We start from the raw sequence: 12101 nt of genomic DNA on the forward strand, positions 1-12101 counted from the left end.
AACTGGTCTCTTCTTTCATACCCTCGTGGCGATGGATTTCACCAGGAATGAGGTGTCGAGAGTGATTAATATAAGTTGTAAAACTTCCTTCATAATCGACCTAAAATAAATTATGTATAAACTAACGCGAAAAAGATATTGCGTCTTTATTTTTTTATTATTTTTTGTTTGTTTTTATAGATGAGCATGAAGCATTTTTATTTCCTTTCATAATTCATAAATACTTTTAGATAATTGAAATTTGTATAATCACATAGAATATATTATATTGAAAAACAAAACTACACAGCTATAACTATAAAATTTCCATGCATAATCGATTGTTTATATATATATATATATATATATATATATATATATATATATATATATATATATATATATATATATATATATGCAAATTTAGTTTAAGAAAACCGATGTTAAGATTATAAAAGTTATTCATTCTAGGGAAAATAATATTCTTTGCAAAATACCTCCATCAGGTTTTATTACATTACATACATAAAGAACAAAAAAAGCAAAATACCGTTTACATCGACTAAAAGTACTTCATATTAATGTTTGATAAGGGGCGGATCATTTGATATTCTGCGGGGAGATGAGGGCAGTGGGGAGGTACTGGGACGTTTTTGACAAAAAAAAATAGTTTTCCTAATTTATCGAGGTGTGCTTGAAAAGAAAATTCAGGCTTCAACTGAACAAACAATAAAAAGAGTAAAATTCTAACTCCCAAAATCAATGACAAAAATAAGTCTGGCTCTATGTCAGATTTTTCTTTAAAACAATATCCATTATTCTGAAAGCCATATGTTTTTGCTTTTGAATTGCTTTTAGATTTGATGTTTTATAATTACAAGGTTAGTATATATGTAACACTATTTTTTCTTCATCATGGAAGAACAACATTTCCATCAACGTTTAAATTTTAAACACTGTTGTAGAAGAGTGTAAAATTTGTTGAAAGTATTGAAGTTGTAAGGGGTAGTTTTGACTGCATTATTTTAATGAATGTATTGTTACCAATACTGTATACCTAGGAATTAAAGCATGGAAATGGGAGAGGGGAACACCAACGTTTGAGTGTAATATCTGTTTCCTAATTATTAAAAGAATATGTAGATAATGTTATTCTAAAAGCTAACTATAATTCTTCATATCACTTTTGAAACAATGATTGATCACTTCCTAAAAGGACCAAGCATTCTAAAAAATCCTACACAACAATGTCTTCTCTCCTTAAAGCATTATTGGACTTTATTAAGATAAGCATAGAGTAAGCGTTCGCCATATTTTAGTGTTGAAATCCTCTTAGAATTCAGGAGTTAGCATGCATAAATTTCAAACTTGCCTGGGGGAAGGAATCACGTACACCTTTCATACAGAAAGGTTGCAACACTCTTTGAAAATGAGATGACCAGTTTATTGAAAACAGTTCTCAGACAGAAAGACCAAAAGGAAAATAATATGTATTATGTTTAACTCCTAATTATAAAGAACCATCACTAAAAACAATCAAAGATACAAAAACCAATTTAAAGAAAACGCAAAACGCATGACATAAATATCTTCCTCTTAAAACTCAGCAGATTGCAGGATTTAACATCATGCATACCAGTCTTTTGCAGGATGGAGTGTCCACTCCCGCAATCTTTCCACCATGAGCTAAATATACACTATCTGATTCAGAAATACACCAAACACACCAGCCTAAGAAAAGGCAAGCATATACAATGTACTTTCAAGTTGAATAGCCTACAGTTTAGACCTCAGAGGAATCTAAAAGCAACAAAAAGTAACTTTAAAGTTGCGTCGATGTCCATGAAATAAACAAACTTAAATTAGGAGACGTTGCTATTTTTATCTTTTTCAAAGAAATGCAGTGGGCTGATTTCTTATTTTCCATGAAAAGATACTCTGAACTCTGTTTAGTACAATTGTTGGTCTATATATGAGGACAGAAGTTTCAAATATCCTTTAAATCTGATAAATTAGACTCTAATTTCAGTTTTCATCCGGCGAACAATCGTGACACAAACTGAACTCGGATAAATTTATGCAAAAATTTTGCAAGTACCTTGATACTCGATATTTACAGTAACATTATAATTTAGTAAACAAGGAAAGACGGATGAAGCAAGGATGTTATCGTTGCACGGTTGAGTAACACAGCTTACATTATGGCGTGCAATTATTTACATGTACTAATATCATGTGGATTTTTTTTTGTTTCTATAGGGTTGGTTTTGAGCTAAATGAACTGAGGCTGAAGACCAAATTCTAACCCGACTCAAGCCGATAAATATTTGAGTAGCAACCAACCTTTATCCATTTCAAGCGGACATTTAGCGTGTGATCCCGGTCATGACATATGTTCTCATGGACGATGTTTAAAAGGACTGGGTGTTCGACACCAGCAGTTGTAACTTACATGCAGAGAAAATGTCAGTACTTTTACCATTTAGGATAATGGACCGCCCATATGAAGCTTTTGGAAATGAGGTTCAGTAATTGTATCTGTAAGGAGGATTTAATGGTTTCATGTTGTCTGTCAGTCCGTCCGTCTGTCTGTCCATAGACAAAATCTTGAGCGCACCATCTTTCCTTGTCTCCTTGGCGAAACTTTATGAAACTTCACACAAGTAATAAGTTACAACAATAGTTATGCATGGGATATGTGAGTTTTTTTTTCAGAAAAAAAAAATGCAGAATTACGAGACCTAAAGTCTTTTATACTGAACTATATAAAGATTGCATTTGCAATGTTGTGCGCGCCTAATTTCCTGAACCCATGCATACAATTCAAGAAACTCCACACAAGTGATCAGTAACAACTGTTATTGTGCATGGTGCATGCTAGCTTATTTCGGAAAAAAAATCAGAGTAACGGTACTATGATGTTTGTTACAATGCTATGTACATGTACAACCACTCTGCATATGCAATATTGTACGCGTCTAATCTCCTGAACCCATTCACACGATTTAATGAAACTTAACTGAAGTGATTTACACTAATTGTGCATGGTGCATATAAGTTTCAGAGTTACGGCACTTTAATTTTTGTAACTATGCTATGTATAAAGACTCTGCATATGCAATCTTGTGTGCGCCTAATCTCCTGAAACCATGTACACAATTTAATGAAACTTAGAACAAGTGGTTATTAGTAACCCTAGTTGTGCATGATGCATGTTACTTTCTTTCAGATAAATATTCTGCAGAGTTATTGGACTTTTTTTTTTGGTTTCTATGCTGTATACATCTAGTCTATATACATACAGTCCACATGATTGTGCGTCAAATTGCAATGTAATGTGTCAGCGCGTGCGGAGCTACATTTATCACCTTTAGTGATAGCTCTAATTTGGTTTAAGTTCTATAGTCTGCTGTTATGTTTAGTGCAGTTCATTAGCATTTCTAGCAAGTTAGTTTAGTCAGTTGGTCACCGCAAATAGCACACAGCTTACTGCATAATATGTTTGTTTTGATAGGGTTAGTATCAGACGTATTGACCTGAAAAACGCACGACCACAGGTTGTTAACAAAATATTATCTTGATTCAGGTAGGTTACTATCTAAATACCAACATGCGCTCGTGCATTTCAATCGGGTTGTTTACATTTATTTTAGTTCCGACTTTTGTTTGTTCTTTACAAAGAGGCTTTGATTCGAAATATCGAGTGTATGATTGAGGAAACTGTACAATTATTATTCACTGGGACTAAATTTTAGTTCGGTGTCATGTCTAAGATTATTTAACTATTTTGTAAACAGAATTTATGATAGTTTAGACTGCTGGGTACAAAGATTCAAATGTGAGATTGGTTATTATTTAGAATGGGAGTGCTGGCTGTTCAGTTGATTCGAGTCTAGTGTCATTGCCCTCCTTTAATAGATTTGATAACTCTTTGTATAGATTTGCACTGGTAAAATTTTAAATAAAAATTAAATATAAGCAACTACCATGCTAATCAAATATCAAGCAATTTACTTTATTCAGTCCATGCAAAACATAAATGCATCATCGGATCTTGGCTCGATATACGCGCATTGCACAAGCTATAAAGCATGCCTCCACTTCGGCTGGTATCTATCACTCACTTATACTTTTATTCGGTCACATGGTCTAATATTCGCGCTTCATACCACGTGTCTAAATCGTATAATTGTCTACTGAGATCTGTTAATAGAATATTTTGCAGTTCATGAACGAAGCACGGACTTCGCGCACCGAAGATAAAACTTTGTTTCGTTTCAATAGATATTCTCAACAAGTTTAGACCATATAGTGAAGCCTGTACCAGATGATATCAATCTAAATATATAAATGACTAGTCAACAAAATGCTTAAATTCGTTTAATTTCTTTCACCCTTTAGATGGGTACTTTTAGATTTACGTGTAGCTAAAATCTTAACGTAAAAGATCTCATTTTTTCAGACGATAGTTTTATCATATGTGTACGAGTACACCGTAGAAAGCAAAATACTCATTACTGTTTTTGAAATTCACTGCTTGGTTTGATCAATGAAGTAAATACGGAATGTTGTGATTTCAATTTCAGTGATATACTGTAAAGAATATACTTTCGCTGCATCAAAATTTCGTGAATTAGAAATGTTGATTTAAATTTGTATTTTCGCGAGGCTTTATATTCGCGAGATTGTGAATACAAAATTAATGTTAATCTGCTCATTTAGGCTTTTTTCGGACGCACATACAATTTCACATAGTAAAGCGTTACAGTTCGACTGTCTAACGTGAAGTATTATGGCTGTTATTTTTATGGATTTTTAACATCTCTAATTACCCGCAAACCTTGACGACTTTTTGCCTGAAACAAACATGATTTTAGGATTAAATTTCGTGGATTGACTCAACCACGAATTACACGAAAATTAGCCCACACATTTCACAATATGGCCATTTCAATTTGATATGGTGGGGAAGGATAAATAAATTATATTTTGTTCATGTATTCTGCCATTTTGATACTTTGGTAGAGTCCAGTGTGTCCAGTGTTTCAATGTCTTCCGTTTAACTTAAATAAAGGTAATATTTCCCCTGAGATATGCCTTGATTTATAGTAAGTATTTTTTTTTGAAGCCGAACAGGTGTTTAAATAGCGGTGACCGTCTCAGTTTGTTATGCATGAGTGAAATTGTAATATGCAATGCCAATGAAGACCTCTTGATCTGCCGTCCTTGAAATATATTGAATGGACTCCATTACACTATAGAATCAAATAAGAAGTAAACATTTGATTCAGCTTTTATACATAACAATTTATAACAAAATTGATTGGTGAGTGCAGTTGTCTCACACTTGAAACATGCATGTTTAAACTGCATAACAAGGAAGCTAGGCGTTTTTGTAGTAATTGAAATGCAATTTGATCATAGGTCTGGAATAAGTACATGAAGAAAATTTGATGTATGTCTTTCAAACTTAAAACGTAAAATGCCTTTTACATTATAAACGCTTTAGAATATAAAATTTCTATTCCAATAATTTATTGTTGGTGAACGTGAACAGCGAACGTAAACAATGTTTTATTCAAAGTAAAAAGTATGGTAAAATATGTAAGTTTAGGGGACTTATTTAGGTTTGAAAAAATAACTTGTATTCATTTCAACAGCAACTGTCAATGGTGAGTAATCATACATTACAAAGCGGACAAAAGTATGTAAAAACGTGCACGTCAAGAACAATGTATCTTCACTCCGGGTTTCCTTGTGGTAATAAAGGTCTCTCGGATCATATGTATGCATACATAAATAACCATATTTTTGGAATAATGTATCAACTTTCAATAAAATCTATGAAAAGTACACAAGGAAGCATAGAACATAACCAAACAAATAATAGTCATCTTAATTTAGTCTGTCCCCTAGCACCGGCTTAAAGGGAATTCCTATAGTTTTTTTCCTTTCATAGAATTTTTTTAAATTCACATATATGATAGGAAAATTTGTGCTGAAAACAATGAACAAATAAAAACAATAGGTCACCAGGCTTGTTTTTGTGAAAATTTTTTTGAACACACCCACTGTTGCTGAAACTGCCAGCGATTTTTCAACATTTTCATAATTTTCTGCTTTTTTATAAATACCAACCAAAATATACATCCAGGGAGCACAATACGGTTTTTTTCTTTTTACATATTTTATTATATACTTATTTGATATCATAGTCATATTTGTAATACTCTATCCTTACAATAATGGGTAAAAATGGAAAAAATAATATTGTTTCATATTTACTTTTGTGAACTTTTTTCAATGAAAAATACCCATAGTGAAGAATATTTTTTTAAATTTTGAAAAAACTCTTTCATAGAATGTTTTCCTGTTTTTCTTGTGTATAGATAATGGTATTGTGAACATAAAAATGGCTAAAAATGTATGGGTCACCAGGCTAAATTTTATGTTAAGACCGCTAGAATACAACACCTGTTCGGACGGAAATGGCGCGAGCCCGGCCAAATTGATTACATGTATGTCTGCTAAAAGTTAAAAAATAGTTTTAAAAATTCTTCATTCTTTCTATAATTGAATACTAAATAATCTGAAAGGTGATATTGTCTTATCAGTACTAAGTGAATTATCTTACATTATATTAACAACACTGTCTTTGTACTAAAATGCGATGTGAAAACACAACCACAAAAATAGCAAGATACCTGTCAGGCATGATACTTGTCAATACAACATAAATCAATATTAACATTTGATTTCTGATATAACTTATCAAAAATGTTATTTCATTCAAGATTCTTCATATTTAAGGTTGTCTGTAACATGTTTCAACAAATGTTGACTTCAGGTCAGTTTTCCATAGAAAGTGTCAGCTGCGCAGAAAGATGCGCATAAAAAACTATAGGAATTCCCTTTAAGGGGAACTCCTTTCAAAAATAATTCTGAGATTCCAAAGAAAGTATATTAATGCGGAGTTGAAGTACCGGAACTTTTGTAAGACCTCTTCACTTAACACTGCAGTTGTGATTGTGAATAAAATTTATTCTGAATTTAAAGATCCTTTGGAAGTACTGATTGGTCAGTACATAAAACGTAATTAAAGTTGCAACACCATTCATGCTCCTTGCACGGACTTCAGCCGTATTATTCGAAAGGAACTCCAAAAAATCATTTGTGTCTGGCATTAAGACTGTCCATGTTGGTGAGTATTGTGTGTAATATTTAGTGCATGAGAAATGCAAGAAGTGATTATCCATTAAATTATTATAAATTTTACTAAAGCACGGCAAAGTAAAGTATCATAAACTACAATAAAACACTGCTTCAACCTTGATAATTGTTAATGTAAAATGTTTATATGACTAGAGTCGCACGCCAGATATAAACTAGCAACATTTTTTTTTTCAGCTGGCATTCAATATAATTTTAAACTAATGAACAAATATTATTAATCTATTAATTGTTCTTTACCTCGTTAGGTACCGTACACATTGACTTGATATTTAAAATACTGTGCCGTGAGGATTTTTAAGTATATTTATTGATTTCATTTCGTAAAACATCAAATAAGAATTTTCATACAATTATGGTACAAGTATGTGATTAACAAAATGAAATGTCACAAATAAGAGAAACATAACAAAACAACAGTTCCATCTAAAAGTTCGCAGATATCTCATTCTCATTTCGGATATATGAAAGAACTAACCAACCATTTGATATTTTTGGAAATAGTTCAAAAATGACTGAAAAATACATGTGTCATTTTCTTCCCTGATAGAGTTGATTGCTTATTGTGAATCTGAATGTTAGTGTATTTTTCGACTTTTCAAAGAAGGGTTGTCTTCGTAAAATGAGCGAATTTCTATGATAACATCGTTTGAAATAATGAAAAATCAATTTTAATCTTTATTTAAAATTTTGAAAACTTATCAACAGCATATTGTTCCGAAACTAAATTTCACAATTGCACGTTCAGTATCTTTTAATTCTTTGCAAAAGAACTAATGGAGGGACTGCTGTTTTGTTCATTTTTGCAAAACTACTTTTTTTTACTGAATTCGCTCTTGTATAAACGGGAAATAATCGTGTTCAAACAAGGCAATTCACGTGCTATTAATATATGATTTTTATTTTTGAAATGCTTTTCCAAGGACGTGTATGTATTACTGCTCATATTATGACAGATGGAATCGGGTATCCTTGTCTTGTTTCTTCCAAAAAAAAAAAAAAAAAAAAAAAAGAACTGCTTTTGTTTTGTAGGAACTGCCCTCTCCTGTTACAGTCAACAACATGCTCACTAGCTTATCCACTGTTACTCTCTTTTGAATTGAGCATCGGTTCGATTTTTGTCGATAACTGTGAAGGTATTAAACGCCTGTAGCTTGAGCGATGTTTTGTTTATAGGAATCATTGCAGTGATTTTGGGAACTTTCAGTCAGTATGTTTTAACTTTTTTATCACAATAATCCTTGTAAATCTTCAAACCTCGTTCTGTTCTCCGTACATATAATTTCTCGTATCTCGAATGTAAGTTTATTATTCTTGAAATTGTGTTCCTCTATACCGAACTTTTATGAAATATGCAAAATTTTTGGTAATGTCCTGTTTGAAAATGCTTTCGGTTGTGTTGTTGATTTGTTGACCCCGTTTATAGATATGTTAACACTTTCTAAGAACTACAGAATTGGAATGAAAAATTATACCTTAATCGTAAATAATATAATAAAAAGCAAAAAAAAAAAAAAAAAGAAACAACTAGAAATGTGTCCATGGGACACAGATGCCCCCACTACATGACATTAAAATGACAAATTTTTCCCAGGTCAGGGGCCATAACTCCTACAATACTGAATGAATCCGAACGCAAAACCCCAGGTGCACAACTGCACATGCTGACCAACATTCCTGTAAACTTTGGTGACTCTAGGTCAAATACTTTTGGAACTACGCACAACACAACATTAAAATGACCAATTTTTAACTAAGTCAGGGGCCATAACTCCTACAAGACTGAATGAATCCGGACGCGAAACCCCAGGTGCACAACTGCACATGCTGACCAACATTCCTGTAAACTTTGGTGACTTTAGGTCAAATACTTTTGGAGCTACGCACGACACAACATTAAAATGAACAATTTTAACTAAGTCAGGGGCTATAACTCCTACAAAACTGAATGAATCCGGACGCGAAATCCCAGGTGCACAACTGCACATGCTGACCAACATTCCTGTAAACTTTGGTGACTCTAGATCAAATACTTTTGGAGCTATGCGCGACACAACATTAAAATGACAAATTTTTTACTAAGTCAGGGGCCATAACTCCTACAGGACTGGATGAATCCGGACGCGAAACCGCAGGTGCACAACTACACATGCTGACCAACATTCCTGTAAAGTTTTGTGACTCTAAGTCATATACTTTTGGAGCTAGGCGCGACACAACATGAAAATGACCAATTTTTTACTAAGTCAGGGGCCATAACTTCTACATGACTGAATGAATCCGGACGCGAAACCCCAGGTGCACAACTACACATGCTGACCAACATTTCTGTAAAGTTTTGTGACTCTACGTCAAATACTTTTGGAGCTAGGCGCGACACAACATTCTCGGACGGACGGACGGACGGACAAGGGCAAATCTATATGCCCCCCCCCCCCCCAAAGTGGGGGCATAAAAAAAAACAATACGTTTAGTCTTCGTGTCATTTTTAGCTCACCTGTCACATAGTTACAAGGTAAGCTTTTGTGATCGTGAAGCGTCCGTCGTCCGTGCGTGCGTGCGTAAACTTTTGCTTGTGACCCCTCTAGAGGTCATATTTTTCGTATGAAAAATCTTTCTTTATGAAAGTTGGTCAGAATGTTCATCTTGATGATATCTAGGTCAAGTTTGAAACTGGGTCAACTGCGGTCAAAAACTAGGTCAGTAGGTTTAAAAATAGGAAAACCTTTGTGACCTCGCTAAAGGCCATACTTTTAAATGGATCTTCATGAAATTTGGTCAGAATGTTCATCTTGATAATATCCAGGTCAAGTTTGAAACTGGATTATGTGCCTTTAAAAAATACGTCAGTAGGTCAAATAATATAAAAACATTTTGACCTCTCTAGAGGCCATATTTTTCATGGGAACTGTATGAAAGTTGGTCTGAATGTTAATCTTGATGCTATCTAGATCAAGTTTGAAACTAGGTCAATTGCGGTCAAAATCTAGGTCAGTAGGTCTAAAAAAAAAAAAAAAATTGTGACCTCTCTAGAGGCCATACTTGTGAATGAATCTTCATGAAAATTGGTAAGAATGTTCATCCTTATGATACCTAGGTCAAGTTTGAAACTGGGTTACGTGCCTTTAATAACTAGGTCAGTAGGTCAAGTAACAAAACAACATTGTGACCTCTCTAAAGGCCATATTTTTCATGGGATCTGTATGGAAGTTGGTCTGAATGTTCATCTTGATGATATCTAGGTCAAGTTCGAAACTGGGTCAACTGCAGTCAAAAACTAGGTCAGTAGGTTTAAAAATTGAAAAACTTTGTGACCTCTCTAGAGGCCATACATTTCAATGGATCTTCATGAAAGTAAGTCAGATTGTTCACCTTGATGATATCTAGGTCAAGTTCGAAATTGGGTGACGTGTTATTAATAACTAGGTCAGTAGGTCAAATAATAAAAAAAACTGTGACCTCTCTAGAGGCCATACTTGTGAATGGATCTTCATGAAAATTGGTCAGAATGTTCATCTTGATCATATTTAGGTCAAGCCCGTAACTGGGTCAACTGCAGTCAAAAACCAGGTCAGTAGATCTAAAAATAGAAAAACCTTGTGACCTCTCTAGAGGCCATACTTTTGAATGGATCTTCATGAAATTTGGTCAGAATATTCATCTTGATGATATCTAGGTCAAGTTCGAAACTGGGTCACGTGCCTTAATAACTAGGTCAGTAGGTCAAATAATATAAAAAACCTTGTGCCCTCTCTAGAGACCATATTTTTCAACGGATCTTCATGAAAATTGGTTAGAATTATCTAGGTCAGGTTCAACACTGGGTCACATGAGCTCAAAAACTAGGTCACAATGTTAAATAATAGAAAAAATGATGTCATGCTCGGTTTAAAATTGGGTCATGTGGGGACAGGTGAGCGATTCAGAACCATCATGGTCCTCTTGTTTATTATGCAGGTATAGCGACGTTTGGTTTATTAACGTCTGCAGAAGCCCTTGGGAAATGTTTGTGGCCTCGAACTTAGGTATCAGTCACAAACATTCCCGCGGGCTTTTGAACGACTTGACGACATTCTAAAACTCTCCATATGTCATTGCTCCTGTGGGATTGTGTTTATCCGAGTGCAAATATTTTTTTCTTAGAGGAAATGTAAACATATCTTGCTAAATCCTAAGTATTTTCAAATCGTAAGAAATGGTTGACTTCTTATAAGCAAGAAAGAAAAATTAGTACACGTGCAAACGTTTAGAGGGTGGATTCCTGCGCCCGAACTCTGACTACAGGGAAAAAACAAAATGCGTCTTTCGATTTCAAATATAGCCTGCGTACTTTCATTTTCTTTACTTCCGGGAAAAGCGGAAGGTCGTTTGACTTTATTTTCTGGTTTGTCAAAAACACACGTATGCCTTTCAGGATTGTATAATATTAAGTAAATTAAACGACTTGACATGCCTTTCTTACAGTATTCAATTTACATAAAGTAGAAACTAGTTTCGCCTATCGGCTCATCAGTGTGTGTATATAAATGTAACTTGACGTTTTGCAGTTTCATTGTTTAGTATTTAACTGTCACTGTAGTCTGTTCTAGTTTATAGCATTTTATGTATAAATAATTTTCTTCCGCTAACCTAGCTGAAGTACTACATATATCTAAATTCATTTTATAAAATGGGAACATCTGAAACTTTGGAATCTTTATTACTGCAAACATCTATATGGTTTCTTAGTGGAATTTGTCTAATTGGAAGACAAGAATAGTAAACATCGATGCTGTCCAATTTTTGTCTATTGGTCATAGTTTCGCTACAAAATATAAATAAATATAAGCAACGAGAATGTTGTATCAAATTATATCTGTCTCAATTTATGACTCGTAACTATAACACATACG

The sequence above is a fragment of the Mercenaria mercenaria genome, chromosome 4, assembly GCF_021730395.1.
Source record: "Mercenaria mercenaria strain notata chromosome 4, MADL_Memer_1, whole genome shotgun sequence".
NCBI classification, from domain to species: domain Eukaryota; kingdom Metazoa; phylum Mollusca; class Bivalvia; order Venerida; family Veneridae; genus Mercenaria; species Mercenaria mercenaria.